The following is a 19035-nucleotide window of genomic DNA, read 5'->3' as shown; positions in this document are numbered from 1 at the left end:
CCAGAAACTCCATGGCTCTACTTTCCTCATACCAGGCGGAGTTCAGAATACTCAGGCTGCCTCACACCTTTTCCCTCTGCCCTCCAACCCAGCCAGCAATAGTTCGCCTTAACAGTATCCACGATATCCTGTTTGTCTGTGTCTAGATTGTAAGTTCTTTGAGAAGGGACTGTGTTTGTGACTCTGTACAGCGCTGCGTATGTCTGATAGCGCTATAGACATATTTAATCATAGTAGCAGTTTTTCAACATAATTACATTTAGATTAGATCTTTTTTTTTAAAATTGCAGCTTAAGTTCAGATTCGCAATGCGGCTTTGTACATGGCTCGCTGTTCCTGCGCTCTGTTCGATCCCCCCGACGCGCCCCTCTTAGGCTGGTACCTGGTCGACGGTCTCCGACCCCCGCTGTGCCCTCCCTGCGTTGAGCTGCACTCTGCTGCAGTGGCTCCGGAGCCCGGAGGCTCACCGGCCCGGTGCGGCTCGCGGCCACCATGGCTACCAAGAAGTCGGACTCCCAGCTGGAGACAGAGATTGAGAGCTGCCGCTCCGAGTGCCAGTGGGAGCGGATCCCCGAGCTCGTCAAGCAGCTTTCAAACAAGCTCATCGCTAACGGTACAGAGGGGGCCTTGGCCTAGTCAAGCCGCGAAACCTCAGACTTTGTTGCCAGGCTGACCCGGGGAGGGAGTGTTAATGGAAGCGCCCATTCACTTCTTAATATTTATGAGAGGGGGGAAGTAATTACAGATAGACAGACTGGGCTTCAGCAATGGGAACTTTACAAAGTAAATCTGTAGGGGAGTTTGGGTCAGGGCAGAGACGTCAGCAGAACATAATATAAAGACTAGCCTTCCTATAGGGTTATGGCGCTGAAAGTACAGGAACGCCAGTTAGCTGGCAAGTGGCCCATGTGTAAGGAGTCAGCTGTGGGTTCAAAACCACAGTACACCGTGTGTGCACCGCTCTGCAGTAGGAAAAAAGTCAGGCTGAGGCTGAGGTTGGGTAAACCTGGCAAGAGGCAGAGAAAAATGCCTGTATCTAGGTGTGGTATACAGACCCCCAAGACAACTGGAAGACATGGATGCAGAATTAATTGAAGACATAGAGAATATCACTCTACGAGGAGAAGCTGTACTGCTAGGGGACTTCAATATGCCTGATGCAGACTGGAACTCATTTTCAGCGACAACCAGCGGTAGCAGGAGGCTCTTAACCTCCATAAAGGGAGCACGTCTCAAACAAATGGTAACGGAGCCCACTAGGGCCCAGGCGATCCTCGACCTGGTACTCACCAACGGGGAAAGCGTCTCAGAGGTCTCAGTAGAAGATACGCTAGCCTCCAGCGACCACAACATAGTATGGTTCAACCTTAGGAAAGGCTTCCCTAGATCAAACACGAAAACAAAGGTACTCAACTTCCGGGGCACAGACTTCGCACGCATGGGAGATTTCGTCCATCGGACGCTGCAGGACCAAGCGGAGACCGATGATGTAGAAGCTAAGTGGTTAACACTGAAATCAACCATACATGAAGCAACTAGCCGCTTCATAAAATCAGTAAATAAACGACAAAGAATGAAGCAATAAACCCCAATGGTTCACCGCGGAGATCTCGCATCTCATTAAGGAGAAGAAAAAAGCGTTTCTCTCCTACAAGCGCACGGAGAAAAGAGAGGCAAAGGTAGAATATAGGACCAGGTCTACAGCGGTCAAAATGGCAGTTAGGGAGGCAAAACTTCGAGTGGAAGAAATTCTGGCAAAAAACATTAAAAAGGGGGACAAATCCTTCTTCAGGTATATTAGTGACAGAAAAAGAAACACAGGCGGGATAGTACGCCTTAAGAAGACCGGACGGAAGTTACGTGGAAGCAGATTCCGATAAAGCCGAACTACTGAATGAATACTTCTGCTCAGTCTTCACCTGTGAGGCACCGGGACACGGTCCGCAGTTGAAGGCAACACAAAGCACAGAAGACCCGTTTCAGAATTTTGAGTTCACACCAGGTGAAGTTTACAGTGAACTGGCAAGACTCAAGGTGAACAAAGCCATGGGACCAGACAATTTGCACCCAAGAGTGCTCAGAGAATTGAGCGATGTCCTGGCGAAACCGTTGGCTGAGCTATTCAATCTCTCCCTAAGTAAGGGGAAAGTTCCCCTGGACTGGAAATTAGCTAATGTCGTTCCTCTGCATAAAAAGGGTTGCAGGGCAGAGGCTGCGAATTATAGACCGGTGAGTCTCACATCAATAGTGTGCAAACTCATGGAAACACTAATTAAAAGCAAATTGGACACGATCTTGAATGAAGGGAATCTTCGGGATCCCAGTCAGCATAGATTCACCAAGGGTAGGTCCTGCCAATCTAATCTCATCAGCTTCTTTGACTGGGTAACAAGAAAGTTGGACTTGGGAGAGTCTTTGGATGTCGTGTACCTGGACTTCAGACCGCAGGCTGCTAAGCAAGATGGAATCGATGGGGTTAGGAGAGACACTAACTGCATGGGTCAATGATTGGCTGAGTGGCAGACTTCAGAGGGTGGTGGTTAATGGTACCCTCTCTAAAACATCGGAGGTGACCAGTGGAGTGCCGCAGGGCTCGGTCCTGGGTCCACTCCTTTTCAACATATTCATAGGGGATCTGACTCAAGGGCTTTAAGGTAAAATAACACTATTCGCCGATGATGCCAAACTATGTAATATAGTAAGTGAATGCAGTTTACAGAATTATATGGCGCAGGACCTGCTTACATTGGAAAGTTGGTCCTCAACCTGGCAGCTAGGCTTCAATGCTAAGAAATGTAAGGTCATGCACCTCGGAAGCGGAAATCCATGCAGGACGTACTTCTTGAACGGAGAAACTTTAACTAGGACTTCAGCAGAACGAGATTTGGGAGTAATCATCAGTGCAGACATGAAAACTGCCACTCAAGTGGAGAAGGCTTCATCTAAGGCAAGGCAGATATTGGGTTGTATCAATAGAAGTTTCATCAGTCGAAAGCCTGAAGTCATAATGCCGTTGTACAGGGCCATGGTGAGACCTCATCTGGAGTACTGTGTGCAATTCTGGAGGCCACATTACAGTAAAGATGTGCGCAGAATTGAATCGGTTCAGCGTACGGCTACCAGGATGATCTCGGGGCTCAAAGGTCTCTCGTACGAAGAGAGACTGAATAAATTGCAGCTCTACACTCTCTAGGAACGTAGGGAGAGGGGAGACATGATCGAAACATTTAAGTACCTCACGGGACGTGTCGAAGTGGAAGATGATATTTTCTTTCTCAAGGGACCCTCGGCCACAAGAGGGCACCCGCTCAAACTCAGGGGCGGAAATTTTCATGGCGACACCAGAAAGTATTTCTTCACAGAGAGAGTGGTTGATCATTTGAACAAGCTTCCAGTGCAGGTGATCGAGGCAGACAGCGTGCCAGACTTTAAGAATAAATGGGATACCCATGTGGGATCCCTATGAGGGTCAAGATAAGGAAATTGGGTCATTAGGGCATAGACAGGGGGTGGGTAAGCAGAGTGGGCAGACTTGATGGGCTGTAGCCCTTTTCTGCTGTCATCTTCTATGTTTCTATGAGTCAAATGTTGAACTTCCGGCTCTTCAGGCTGTTCCTGGGGAATCCCCAAGCCGGTGAGAGGGTGTTTAAAAAATAATATTTGAGTAGCAGGATTTGCGACTGAAATGACAGCCGGGCGGTCATCTAAATTAGCTGGGCGGAGCGCCTGGCTAAAAGGCTCTAGGGAGAACACTGCTGATGCTTGGGCAAGGAGCGATACTAATTGACCAGGGGAAGTTCCATTCAAGAGGAGCACCTGCAAATCAGTTCTTTGTCTCCACCTGCTGGTAGATGTGTGCTATCCCTCTAGTCTCTGGATTCATCTGCTGTGTCTAAAGGAAAGAAAATTAGCAGGTAAGAACATAATTTTTCCTTCTATTGTAGAGGTACCTTTGTGCTGGCCTCAAATTAGCTGAGACCCAGTTTCCAACATGGTCCTAACAACTTTCCAGTCTTTGCCAATCCTTGATGAATAAATCGAGGTGGTGCTTTTTCAGATGCATAGGAGTCTATTACCACTGGGGGCGCTTATGCCAGCCATGACTCTACCTCTGCCTGTCTCTCAGGGCCCCTAGCCCTGAGAGACCCTGAGAGGCCCTGAGAGTCACCAACACTGGTGTCGCATGGGGCATCGATGTTGACTCCTGCCTATGTAGGCACCCCCTCTAAGCTTTTGGAGGACACTTCACTGGAGTCTAGGGGAGAAATTGCATCTAGGCGCAATTCCAGGCATGGGCATGGTTCCTCTTGTCCAAGGCAGGCACAAACTCAGCCTCTCCATGTGGAGTATTTTGCTGATTCCAATGGAGACTGTTCATAGAGTCTGATGATGATCCAATGTAGTTCTTAGAGGAGTCCTATGGAATTTCATCAGACCCCTCTCCTCCAGAGGAGAGTTGTAAATCTCCACCTGAAAGTCTCTTCTTCTTTGCTTTGGTTAAGGGAGATGACAGCTGCCTTTCCTATTAAGTTAGAAATGGAGGATGAGCCCAGTGCTGAGATGTTTGATGTTCTGGATTACAACTCTCCTCCAAGAGAGGCTATCACTATCCCTCATCACATCTGATGTGATGTTTAGGTGAAGAACTAGGTGTTCCCTCTGTCTTTCCTGGTTTTTCCCAAGAAGGATGACACTATATACTACCAGTTTCAGAGTGCACCTGGTTTTCATAGGCCACAGTTGTCTCATCATTTCTTGGTGATTGAATCTGTGCTCAAATGAGCTAGAAGTTTCAGGGACTTTGCCTTGGCTAAAACAGAGAAGTCCAAACACTGGACTCATTTGGGCATAAGATTATCAGACCTCAGTGCTCATATCCTGTATCCAACCACACTAGCTCTACACGAGCCTTTACTTATGGTCCTTGGTGCGTAGTGTGACTGAATTGGCAGACATTCTCCCTCCAGAGTCAAGCTTCTCTAGTTGTGATGTTTAGGTGAAGAACTAGGTGTTCCCTCTGTCTTTCCTGGTTTTTCCCAAGAAGAATGACACTATATACTACCAGTTTCAGAGTGCACCTGGTTTTCATAGGCCACAGTTGTCTCATCATTTCTTGGTGATTGAATCTGTGCTCAAATGAGCTAGAAGTTTCAGGGACTTTGCCTTGGCTAAAACAGAGAAGTCCAAACACTGGACTCATTTGGGCATAAGATTATCAGACCTCAATGCTCATATCCTGTATCCAACCACACTAGCTCTACACGAGCCTTTACTTATGGTCCTTGGTGCGTAGTGTGACTGAATTGGCAGACATTCTCCCTCCAGAGTCAAGCTTCTCTAGTTGGCCAGAAAACACAAAGCCTGTTTTAAGTTTCTGGCCAGGGGTGTTTTGACACTTTTAGCATCCAGAATATCTGCCCAAAGTATAGTGATGGCGTAGATTGTCAATGCTGCATGTCTTTCACTTGGATCTGGTGGTCCAGTAGAGGTTGACAGATGCCACTTGCTGTGGAGATAATAATTTTGGGGAAAAGGTTAATGAAGTCATGGACCAGATCAAAAAACACACTACTATCGCTATTCTCTCCTGGCAGACACATTCTTCACCCTCCTCCTCCAAGAGGTGCAAGTCAAAGTGAGATCCCTAGTACTTTCTAAGGTGTAGGTGCACTTTCTGTCTTTTCACCCCACTCAGTCTGTTCAACTCCAGTGCTTGTTCTCATCGACAGCATGTGCAAAAAACGCCTATCCAACTTCCTAGTCAAAACGGGCTGAGTTTTGACTGGCTCCAAAAAAGCATGGAGATTTGATAATACATTGTTTGCAGATCCAACATTTTGTGAAGATTTTCAATTAAAAATGAAAGATTATTTCTAACTTAATACCACAGAAGAAATCTCTATGGAAACCTTATGGGATGCTTTTAAAGGAACCATGAGAGTTCAAATGATCTCTTTTTCGGCTTATCTTAAGAAACAGGTCAAAAGACAATTTTCCAATTTGGAGCAAGAAATTAAACTTTTGGAGTCAAAATTAATTGACAAATGATAATATTCTACGTTATAGGATCTTTTAAAAGCTAAAGGTAAATATAATGAGATTTTGTCTAAATTGGTAAGGAAAGATTTATTTTCTCAGCAAGCTTTGTATTATGGAAACTCAAATAAGGCGGGAAGAGTATTGGCAAACTATCTTAAAGCGAAAAAAAGGAAGACAAAAATAATTGCCATTAAAAATGAGAATGGTGATACTTATACTCAAGTTGAACCTATTTTAAAACAATATTTAAAATTTTATAAATCTCTTTATTCTTCTGAGCCTTATTTAGACAAAGAATAAGATGGTTTATAGTTTTTGAAATTATTAGAGGGACCTAAAATTCCTGAACATATAAAAAGAAGTTTAGAAGAGCCTATATCACTAAAAGAATTACAAACAGCTTTGAAGTCCCTAAAGGTTGGATCCGCTCCAGGTGGTGATGGTTTTACGGTAGAGTTTTATAAGTCGTTTCAAAATACCCTATTGCAGTGTTCTCCCCAGAAATTTTTTCCAGCCGGGTGGCATGAAAAAGTAGCTGGGCGGGGTGGAGATATTTGGTAGTGGGGAAAATTAAGGGCTTCTTTTACAAAGGTGCGTTAGGGCCTTAACGCGCAGAATAGCTTGTGCTAAAATGCCCCGTGTGCTAGCTGCTACTGCATCCTCTTGATCAGGTGGTAGTTTTTCAGGTAGCGCGTGTTGATTCGGCGCGTGCGCTAAAAATGCTAGCGTACCTTTGTAAAATGAGCCCTAAATGTGTACTATTTTTATTAGTTAATTATTATTGTTTTCCAATGCTCAATATGACTTCCTTTTTTAAGGTTTGACACTTGTGCCAGAATATTTTTACTAAATTTAAGAAGTATCCAATTCTAGAAGTGAATAATTAGATATGCGCCCTCTTTCAAATGGTATAGAGGTTTAAAAAAGGGAAATGCGTTAATGAAGTCATTGGGTTCAATCTAGCCATTTATTTCTCCATGAATTTAAACAACTAAAAAAAAAAAAAGATAAATATAGCTCATCCAGTCATACAAGAAATGGCTCTACAGCACTTCTAATAATGTTTTGATTACTAGGTTCCTTCCTGAGGTCTCACTGAGGATATGAAATAGATGCAATCCCCACTTCCAGACCTCTTCCACATAATTTATGGAGAGGTGTTACTGAGCCTTGAAGGAGACCTGTGTGATTGCACTACAGCAAAATAATAAAGTAGCAGATTAAGATCAAAGTGAGAGCTAGGGCAAAACAGTTTAGGTAAATATGCAGGTAATAATTAGCAATGTATTAAAAACATTTTATTTTTATTTGCTTTTAATGTCATTTGAAAGTTGCTTGATGTTAATACAACTTTAATTTAATTCTTTATAGTGGGGGGGTGGTGGTAGTGGGGGGGGGGGGGGGCAACGCCTAAGTCAACAGTAAAGTAAGAATAGGGTCATTAAATCCTAGTATATATGTACCTAGTATATATGACAGCCAGTGCTGATCATTTTTTTAAACCTTCCTCTATATAAAAAAGATATTTTTAGTAATATTCTATGAGTCACAACAAGAGTGCACCTAGGAAAAGGCAGCATCTTAAACACTGCAGTGAGCACTAGAACACCAACACACGCATTGTAAAACTAAAGCCAGATCCTGCACAGTCAATCGATCCTGTACAGTCATTGCTAACAGAAAGCCATGTCCTTTTTATACACACAAAACACAGAACACAGATACACCCTCGCCCAATATGGAATAATCACAAACTAAAAATAGAAATATGTAGACAAAAGTTAAACTGAACCAAGAAACCAGACTGCATACAATGCAACACCATAGAAACAGTGGCACATGTCCCCTATTACTGTGCATTATCAGCAGCTTTGTGGGAGGTGTTGTTTACACTCAGCAGCAGGATTATTCTGCTTTCTGGAGACAGGGAAACATACCCAATCAGAGGACAGAGCCTGGTTAAAGAAACAGCAAAATAGCTCAGTAACTCTCCCGAACAAAACTGGAGGCAACCTGAGGAGTGCCCGTCAGATCAGCTTCTGATGTGCCGTCCCCGTCCCGTGCTTATAAATCGGCAGTGATTTGTATTTATTTCACAGGCAGCTGCCTTAGCCCGTAGCGAACTCATGCTTCAGGGCTCTAAGGTGTGGGTGCCGGCTTCCCTTCTCTTCCCCCCCCTCCCCCAAGATGTAACTTCTGGTTTTGGAGGGAAGTATCTGCATATGCAGATTATATTCTGCTTCATTTGAGAAATCCAGAAACAACCATTCCATGTTTACTTGATTTGATTGTGAAATTTGGAAAATTTTCAGGATATAAGATAAATTGGAGTAAATCAGAAGTTCTTCCACTAAATGTACACTGTACAAAAGATTTATTTGATTCATTTTCTTTTGTATGGAAGGAAGATGGACTAAAATATTTAGGAATTTGGATAAAAAATACGCTGGATGATACAATGAAAGTAAATGAAAAATCTTTATTACAGAAGGTAACAGAAATGTGTGAGCAATGGAATCCTCTACATTTATCTTGGTGGGAGAGAGTACAAACTGTTAAAATGATGATCTTACCTGTGGTTTGTTACCAAATGGGAATGACCCCAGTTTTTTTCCAGGGTTCTTTTTACAAAAAGTTAAATAGTATTCTAACAAAATTTATTTGGCTGGGTAAAATTGCTAGAATTGCTTTAGCATCTTTACAAAAGCCAATTACGGAGGGAGGTGTAAATTTTCCTAATTTTTAAAGGTATTTTTTAAAGGTAAATTTTTAAAGGTAAATTTTTAAAGGTATTTTTAAAGCCTATATTATGTGCCAAAGTATGTATTGGGTCCTCCCAGAGCCCATTGAAAATATCCTGGATTGGATATGGTTGGATATCCAATTGATTGGATATGGACTCATGTTTCCTCTGCAACTTTGCCATGTTCTTGGTATCAAAATGCCTAGGTTATATAAAGAAAATAGAATATTAGTTGATATATGGAAAACTTTAAGATATGTAAATAGTCTAACTCCTATTCCAATACATAAATCAACAAATCAAACAATTTGGCTAAACTCCAAGATTCAAATTGGCGGTTTTAAAATCATCTGGAAGCATTGGATGATGTATTATCTAATGGTAAGCTGCTTGAGTTTTCACAGTTGCAACATAAATTTGGTCTTAGTAAATCACAAAGATTTAGATGGTTGCAGTTGAAGCAGGCCATTCAGGCGGGGTTCCTGAATGGAGAAATCTCAATAATCAATATAGCTTGGAATTCTTATGCTTTCAGGTAGATTTCATGGGACACCAGGCCACACAGTGGTATAAATTAATATCTGGATTTGTGATTAAAAAACCAAAAACTGGTCTTCGGGACATTTGGAGCATTGAGATCAAGCATCAAATTACTGCATTTCAATGGACACGAATTTGGTCTTGGAGGATGAGATGTACAATGTCTGCATCTATGAGACAAACTTGGGTTTTTCTTTTGCATAGAGCTTTCTGGACCCCTGTTCCTTTACAAAAATTAGATAGCTCTAAGTTTAATAGATGTTGGCACTGTCATCTTGAGGCTGGGACATTAGATCATCTTTTATTCTATTGTCCATTTATATTGTTATTTTGGAAATCAATATGACCCAAATAAATAGGTTGTTAGAAAATCAGGTGGCTTTGACATATGATACTATTTTATTTGGCATGTCAATGAGAGCGAAAAGTCAGATTTCTTAAAAAAACAACAAGCTTTTATTTATTTTGACTGGAGTTGTCATTCAACAGATTACATTCAATTGGAAAAATCAGAGCAGATTAAATTAGTTTCTGGTAGAATTCTGTATGTCATCTAATATAATAAAATGATAGGCCGCGCATGCGCACTAAAAAAAACGTGTTCCCTGAGCTGTTGCAAAAATACGAGTGCGCATGCGCGGCCCAGGCTGCGGCGGCGGCTTTCAAATTTTAAAAAAAAGTTACACAGCTGCGGCGGCCTTCCTCAACCCCGGCTCTCACTGTGCATCGTAACGGCTCCTCTCTTGAACTGCACCAGGATCGAGAGAGGAGCTGCAGCAGCGGCGGCAACTTTCAAATAAAAAAAAAAAAACGGCCCGCTGAGAGGGAAAGCGGCACTGCCACTGTCGCCAGCTCAGCGGTGACATGTAAAAATCTAAACGATATCAGAAGACGTCTCTGCAAGGGCTAACAGCAGCAGCAGCCCCCGAAGCTCCTCAGCAGCCTGTCCCGCCCCCTTGAGAAGGCCTCCCTTAGTGTCCGGAAACGCTGCTGCTGCTGGCGCTGCTCTGCCTTTGAGCAACGCGCCGGAGCTGAACACCATGACAGCGGCTGACAGGAGGAGACAGAGGGGAGATGCTTGGTTGATGGTAAATACAGAGATGCTGGACTGTTGGGGGGATAGAGAAAGGGGAGGAAAGGAAGGGAGGCCTACTGCTGGACAAGGGGAGCACGAAGAGGTGCTGTTGGAAAGGGGAGGGGAAAAGAAAGGGAGGCCTACTGGTGGACAGGGAGAGCAGGAAGAGGTGCTGATGGACAGGGGGGGGAAAGGAAGGGAGGCCTACTGCTGGACAGGGGGGGAGCAGGAAGAGGTGCTGATGGACGGGGGGGAGGAAGAGAGGCCTACTGCTGGACAGGGGAGAGCAGGAAGAGGTGCTGATGGACGGGGGGGAAGAAAGGGAGGCTTACTGCTGGACAGGGGGAGCAGGAAGAGGTGCTGATGGACAGGGGGGAGGTAAAACAAAGGGAGAAGGGCTGCTGCTGGTTAAGGGGAGCAGTGAAGGGGTGGTGGTGGACACAAGGGAGGTAAAAGGAAGGGAGAATGGACAGGGGGAACACGCAAGGGTGGTGGTGGACAGCCAAAAGAAAGAAAGACAGAAATACAGAAAGTGGCTAAGGAGACAGAGAGAGAAAGAAATAAAGACGGACACACACACACACATATTCTAGCACCCGTTAATGTAACGGGCTATAAAGCTAGTATATATATAAAATGGAAAGAACATTAGCAATACAGAGAGGATATTTTGGTAAATTTCAGGTTTGGAGACTATTAACAGACTTTTCTAATGAGCAATAAACATTTTCCCATAATAAGATAATTGAAATGAAGGGATGGGAATGGGTGGGTGGGGTGGTATTTTTTGATATTTTATTAAATCATATAATGTATAAAATAATATATGAATATTTTTGATGTATTAGGAATGGAAAGGGTGGTTAAATTTCATGATTTCCTGATGATATTATAGCAAATCAAATGATGTTTTACAATTTAAATGTTATTTCCTGTTACACTTGATGTAAATTATAAAAACGAATAAAAAATTTAAAACAAAAGAGCATAGCTGCAATCTCAGTGACCATCCCAGACAACCTTCCAGTAAGGGGGAAGTTGAGTTTTTTCCAAGGGAGGTGGCCCCTTGTGACCTCCAGCCAGTGGGTTCTTCAAATCATCTATCTGGGTTAAGCTGTCCATTGGCAAAAGAAACAACCAAATTACCTACCAAGAGCCACTTACCTTGGCTCTCACAATAGGCAAATACTTGTAGAGGAACCCTCTGCCCTTTAAAGGCCCATGCAGTCAATCCTGTTCCATCAGGGGCGAAAGGGAAGGGATTCTATTCCAAGTACTTCCTTGTTTTAAAAGAGATGAGGGATGTCTCTCATAATAGACCTAAGAGCACTGAACAAATGTTTGGTCAAAAGTTAAGGATGGTTTCCCTGGGATCCCTTCTTCCAATGATTCAAGAACAAGACTTGTCAGACTTTATTTTATTTTCTTCTCCTTTTATTTAATTTATATGTAAATGCATCTAGTATATAATTCCAGCTCAAGGTTCTGGCCTGAGCCACTTATGATCTTAAATAATAAAATGCTAGCCCGCGCATGCGCACTAGCGACCCGTGTTCCCTGATCCCTTTTCTGTAGTGCTGTGGCCGCACGACTGCGCATGCGCGCTTAGTACGTCACTGGCAGAAGACGAACCGTCACAGAGGGAGTGAACGCCGAGTCCTGTGGCACATCTGGATTGTGAGCAGTCCTGCCTTCGATCCTGTCCCTGTTAAATCAGCTGGCAATAACAAAGCCAGATGCCATGGGTTCTTCCCTTTTGCCAAATTGCTAAAGGCTCTGCCGGTCTCGATCCTGCCCATCTCTGAAGTTACTTACTGATTTTGAGGGGCGGGATCGAGACCGCCAGAGCCTATAGCGATTTAGCAAGAGGGAAAGCCCCCGTGATGTCTGGCTTCGTTATTGCCAGCCGGTTTAGTGGGACCGAGACAGGACCGGGGGGGGGGGGGTCTGGGAGGAGAGGGATCGCGGCCACTCAGCGCCCCCACAGAGGAGCCCAGCAACTTTCCGCTGCCCGGGACCCGAGTCATTTGCCGCCCCCCCTTCCCTTACCGCGAGCCTGACTGGCGATTTAAGCAGCGTGTGCAACAGTCTTCACACGCTGCTTCGGGCCCTTCTACTGCCCTGATTTGCTCCGGACGTGCCAGAGTAAATCAGGCCAGTAGAAGGACCCGAAGCAGCGTGTGAAGACTGCGGCACACGCTGCTTCAATCGCCATGTGTAGTCGGGCCCGCGGGAAGGCAAGGGGAGGGGGCGGCAAAGGACTCGGGCCCTCATTTGTAGTCGCGACTGTTGGAAGGGAAAGGGGGTAGAGGAAACGCTAATGCTGCTGCACAGGGAACTGGTGTGGGGGGAGGGAAATGGAAGGGGGAGGGAATGCTGCTTTGGACAGACAGACAGAGGGAGGAAGGGAGACAAAGAAGAAGAAAGACACAGGGGCAGGTGCACAGGGAACTGGTGTGGGGGGAGGGAATGCTGCTTTGGACAGACACAGAGGGAGGAAGGGAGACAGAAAGACAAGAACAAAGACACAGGGGCATGTGCACAGGGAACTGGTGTGGGGGGAGGGAATGCTGCTTCGGACAGAAAGACAGAGGGAGGAAGGGAGACAGAAAGAAAAGAAGAAAGACACAGGGGCAGGGAGATATACAGAAAGACAAACAGACAAAGGGGGCCAGGGACAGAGACAGACAGAAAGAAAGACAGCGGGAGTCGCGTCAGGAGGGGTGCGGGATGCCGCAGAGGGAACTTTTCCAATGGGTGCAACTGGGCGGCTGTCGGGAACCTCTGATCAAGGGCAGAGCAAGGTAAGTGTATCATAGGGATAAGAAGGAGGGGGGGGAGAAAAAGGAAGGGACGCCTACTGCTGGACAGGGGGAGAAGGAAAGAGGTGCTGATGGACAGGGGGTGTGTGTGAAAAAAAAGGAACGGAGCCCTAATGTTGGACAGGGGGAGAAGGAAGGTGCTGCTGGACAGGGGGAGGTAAAACAAAGGGAGAAGGGCTGCTGCTGCATAAGAAGAGCTGTGAAGGGGTGGTGGTGGACACAGGGGAGGTAAAAGGAAGGGACAATGGACAGGGGGAGCAGGCAAGGGGTGGTGATGGACAGCCAAGGAAAAAGACAGAAAGAAAGAAAGCGGCTAAGGAGAGAGAGAGAGAGAGAAAGAAATAAAGAGAGAGACACACACATATATTCTAGCACCCGTTAATGTAACGGGCTATAAGACTAGTATATATATATATCCTATCACTAATGGAGTTCCTTTCCTAATTTATCTGTGTTGTATTGTAAACTGCTTAGATCTGTAATATGCTTGTGATATAACAAATGTTAATAAAACATAAACTAGCTATTGTCTCTGGATTTAAAGGATGCCCTTGCAACATCTGTAACCCATTCTGAGCTCATTGCGGAGAATGGGATAGAAAATGAATTAAATAAATGTATTCATACCCTGATACTTCCAGGTCACAGGAAGTATCTCAGATTTCGAGTGGAGATGTAGGGCTATAACAGATTCATACTGCTTCCTAGAGGACAATGTAGACAGGAACATGCACTGGCTGGAATTAGTAAATATCATATCTTCCTTGGTTTGGATCTAAGCTTGCAGCCCTGGCTATACTGACAAGTAAGACATGGGACCCATGTTGGATAAAAATTAATGCTCTTTATTTACAAGTGATTGAAACATGAGTGACAGAGAATTATATGTGAGTGCAAGATAGTTCAGGAAAATTAAAAAAAAAACAAAACAAAACACCAAAAGTTCATGCTGTATTGGGCTCTGTTCTTGCAGAAGGTTGTCAAGCCAAACTCTTCATAAGCTCTGTATAGGAAAGGGGCCTTGCCCCAACAAGGATACATCACTTTCAGTACTGTGTTCTGCTGTTTAGGCTCACGAGAGCTACCAGGGTATTTTACTAAATGTCTAGCAGTAGTTGAATCATTGCTATGCAGACTGGGAGTCCATGTGTTTCCCTACCTGGATGATTGGTTAGTGAAGAGCATATTGAAGGAAGGTGCTCAGAGTTCATTATCAAGCACTCCAAGTCCCATCTGTCACTAGTTCAGCAGTTGGAGTTTATACTGTGTTTCCCTGAAAATAAGACACTGTCTTATATTAATTTTGGGCCCAAAAAAGGCACTAGGTCTTATTTTTGGGAATGTCTTATTTTTTTATGTACAATGATCATCTCTCACTTCCTCTCCTCTACCCCAATTCTTCCTATTTAATAATAATAATTTATTTCTTGTATACCGCTATACCAGAAGTTCAAAGCGGTTCACAACAAAGGATACATACAGCTGATATTTAAAATACAGAATTAACATTTGATATCTAGTGCAGAATAAAAACAATCAGTAAAAGAATACATCAGATAAAATTGGTAAAAGTTAAGACAATAGCTCAAATGGCAAGTAAAAAGCTGTTAAAAATCATAATCGATTTGATAGTAACATAGCTAAGAGTAAAACATATCAAACTTGCGTGTTTTTAGTGATTTTCTAAAGTCAAGATAGGAAGTGGCCTCAAGTATTAATCTTCCAAGCCATATATTCAGTTTGGCGGCCTGGAATGATAAAATTCTGTCAAAGAACTTCTTGTATTGACTTGATTTAAAAGAAGGATAATTAAATAGATTTATTCTACGAGTACTCCTATTGGAACTATTCATGGAAAAGTGGAGGCAAGATAATCAGGTAGTATCCCAAAAACTGCTTTGTAAATAATGCAGGAAAACTTGAACAGAACTATAGACTCCACTGGCAACCAGTGAAGTTTTTGATAGTAAGGGGTAATGTGCTTCCATTTTTTTAGATGAAAAATGAGGCAAACTGCAGTGTTCTGGATTAGTCTTAGTTTTTTAAAGTATTTTTTGTAAGCCCCTAAATATATAATATTGCAATAATCCAGAATACTCAGAATGGATGTTTGTACCAATAGACGAAAAGAAGGTTCGTCAAAATATTTCTTGATGGTACGAAGCTTCCATAAGACTGAGTCAAATGTTTTCCAGAGTCAAATGCTTATCAAGAGTTACACCTAGTATTTTTATAGATTGTTCAATTTTGTATTCTTGCCCGCTCACTTGAATCGAATCTTCTTTTATCCTTTCATTGGGAGTTGCGAGAAAAAATTTGGTTTTATCAGTATTTCATTTTAATTTAAAAGTAATCATCCAAAGCTGAATTTGATTTAAAATATCAGCTAAAAAATTAAATAAAATCAAACGACAAACAAGTTAGTGGAATCACAACAGTGATGTCATCTGCGTAAATATAGAAGTTGAGCTTTAGGTTTTGCAACAAATTACCCAATGAAGTAAGATAAATATTAAACAAGAGTCGGAGGCAGGGGGGAACTATGAAGTACTCTACAGATGTTGTTCCAGCTATAAGATAGCATCTTTCTTCCCTTCTCACCCATCCCCTTGTGCAGCAGAACCCTTGCAGCTTCTATCCCTCGTGCAGCAGAACCCTTGAAGCTTCTATCCCTCACTTCCTCATATCCGCCTGTACAGCATTTTCTATCCCTCCCATCCCCCCCTGCTGCTGCCACTTTGCACCCCGCAGCCCCCCTGCTGACCCTTTCATCTCTCCCTCCCATCCAAACCCTGACCGCAAGCCGAAATACCTGGAAGCAAACGGCAGCAGAGGCTGAATCGCGGCCTGCTCTTCTCATGTCCGGGCATTCCTCTGCCGCATTATTAATGATGTCATCAGCAACTTGGCACAGAATGGCCGGGAGTGAGAAGGGCAGGCGCGATTCAGCCTGTGCTGCTACCGCTGCCGTTTGTTTCCAGGTATTTCGGCTTGCGGTCGGGGTTCAGATAGGAAGGAGAGATGGGGAGGGCTACCGGCGACTAGTGCTTATTTTCAGGGGTAGGGCTTATATTAAGACCTACCCTGAAAATCATGCTAGGGTTTATTTACGGGGTAGGTCTTATTTTCGAGGAAACACAGTAGAAGCCCTGCTAGACATGGTGCAAGAATAAGGTTTTCTCCCACAGTATGGGCAGACACCATTATTGCTGATGTTCACAGCAGCCAGCAAGTCACATCTCATCAGATATTGAGGTTGCTGAGCCACATGGCTTCCATTATGCATGTCGCTCCCTGGGCATGTCTTCATATGAGAACTTTCTAATGGACCCTAGCTTTCTAGTAGTCTTAGGCCTCAGGAAACCTAGCAGATATTATCCGAATAATCCTGGAGCTGGTTCAATCACTGGCTCAATCATCTGGTTGATAATTTGGCCCAATTTTAGTATGCAGTCTTCTCATATAATGCTGCAAATGTGTCTAAGATGAGAAGGAATTGTAAAGTCTAAAGCCCCAGAATAATAACATACGTTTGCAGGGCTGACTTGATGCACTTTGTAGAGAAAAAGATTTCAGTGCTCCAGAAATAAAGGCTATTGTTGAAATGGCAAAAAACTTCCACAATAACTTCTTTGGTGCAGCTGAAGAAAGCAGGAGGAATCAAATTAACTCTCCCTCAAGATCCCTGATGACTCATTAGAGGTCTAAGAGATATACCAAGAATTGGGTTAATCTGATGACAATTTGAACAAAATTGTGAAGAAATAGATGTATCTGTCATAGCCAAAATCTTCAATATCAGGTTAAAGAGAAATGTTGAACAGTTGACTGTCATTCAGTACAGAAAACTTATTCTGTTTCTGATGCTTTTGAAGTTTTTGAGAAACCGAATGAGACCTTAAAGAGAAACAATGATGATTATATTACAGACATTAAAAAAAATAAATGATACAAATGTAAACTCATTCTTAAATTATTGGTGAGTATGCCCTCTTACCCTCATCTTATGATACCTCCCTCCTTATTCCAGAGCCTCTTTCCATTGAAAAGATGCCAGTCTAATCTGATGGATTGATTTTTCTCTGATTAGAGAACTCAGTTGAGGGCATGCTCTGAATGTGGGTTTTTTTTTTAATTTCAATAATACCTTTGATACTGTCCTTCATAAGAGACTCATGGGTTAACTGAGCAGTCTGAAGATTGGACCCAAAGTAGTGAGCTGGATTAATAACTAGTTGACTGACGAATGATAGAGGGTGATGGTAAATAGAATTCATTTGAAAGAAATAAATTTGAGTGTTTGAATGCCTCTAGAAGCAATCCTGGGGCCTATTCTGTTGTTTAATTTCTTTTTGAACAATATTTCCAGAGCGTTAGAAGGAAAAGTGCCTTTTGTAGATGACACACAGATTTGCAGCAGATTGAACATCCAAGAGAGAATAAACAACTTAAGGAGTGGTTTTAGAAGTTTTAAAAAATGATCTAATGCTTGGTTAAAAAAAAAAATTGTTTTGTTTCATTTCCTGAGTCCTTTCTGGGACTGTTTATTTAATTTGACCAGTTTTTTGTCACAGGAGCGAAGTCATTTGGATGCACTCTCCTTCTGAAAGAGGGCGTACTAAGTGCACATGTTCAGTGGGCACCTTCTTTGCAGGCAGTGCACGTTCTCAAAAGAGCACACACTATTACAGACAAATGATAAAACATGAATTTGTGATTGGTGGTTTTTTTTTTTTTTTTACTTTACAAGGAGAGGGTATATAACTTTTTATAAATAAATAAAATTTTCATTTGATGATGATGTCATATTATGCTTTTCCATATTATTGCACATGCCCATTCTTAATGCTGTGCTCTTAAGATTTAACGTGAAGGCTTGCAGAGAGATGCACTTGCAATGCAAAAATCCTAAAACAAACTGTTGGTGCTGTGAAACTGATGTGCATGGACCAGGAGATACATTTGAGGTGATAGCGTTTGAGGTTCTCAAGGTGGCGAAACAGTGTGACAAGGTAGTAGCCAAAGCCAGAAGTATACTAAACCAGTGTTTTTCAACCTTTTTATACCTATGGACCGGCAGAAATAAAATAATTTTTCTGTGGACCAGCATCAGTCCATGGACCGGCGGTTGAAGAACACTGGGCTGTCGTGGGCCAGACCCCGCCCATCTCTAACCAATCTTCACCCCCAGACCCTGCCTCCATAATAGTACTAATTGCACCTTGAACGTCCTGTGCCTCATCTGGAAGCCTTCCCTCTGACGTTGCAACATCAGAGAGAAGGCTTCTGGTTCAAGTGCAGGATGCCCGTAGGAGCCATTGCCCGTGGCTTTGTGCACTGAATCAGTTAGGAAGAAGAAGCTGGCTCGAAGATAACACCGTATCGATCGCACCGTGGACCGGCGGTTGAAGAACACTGTTTTGGGCCTGATGCATGTGCTGGCCCTGTGGACCGGCAGGGAATTTCTGTGGACCGGCACTGGTCCACGGACCAGTGGTTGAAGAACACTGTACTAAACTATAGAAAGAAGCGGCAGATAATTCCTTTGTACAGATCATTGATGAGGCCTTACTTGGGATGCTGTATTCAATTTTAGAGGACATATCTGACTAAGGATATAAAAAGACTTGAAGCAGTGACATCTCCTGATTGCTAGCAATGCTAGGCTGACACAGTTCAGAAGAAAGTAACCAAAATCATATGGTGTCTGCACCAGAAGTCATATGAGAAATAAACTTGAAGACTTGGATATGTATACCCTAGAGAAGAGAAGGAGTAGGGGAGATAGGATGCAGAGATTTAAATACATTATATTA

General features: G+C 43.2%; 1 protein-coding gene across 1 annotated transcript in view; it reads left to right on the top strand.

Moving 5' to 3' along the window:
* Positions 1-19035, top strand: part of POC5 (POC5 centriolar protein) — a 201582-nt gene that overhangs the window by 23833 nt on the left and 158714 nt on the right. The window lies entirely within an intron of this gene.

The sequence above is a fragment of the Geotrypetes seraphini genome, chromosome 1 (genome assembly GCF_902459505.1).
Source record: "Geotrypetes seraphini chromosome 1, aGeoSer1.1, whole genome shotgun sequence".
Lineage (NCBI taxonomy): Eukaryota > Metazoa > Chordata > Amphibia > Gymnophiona > Dermophiidae > Geotrypetes > Geotrypetes seraphini.
Note: the sequence above shows the minus strand (reverse complement) of the source record. Positions and strands in the feature narration are given on the sequence as shown.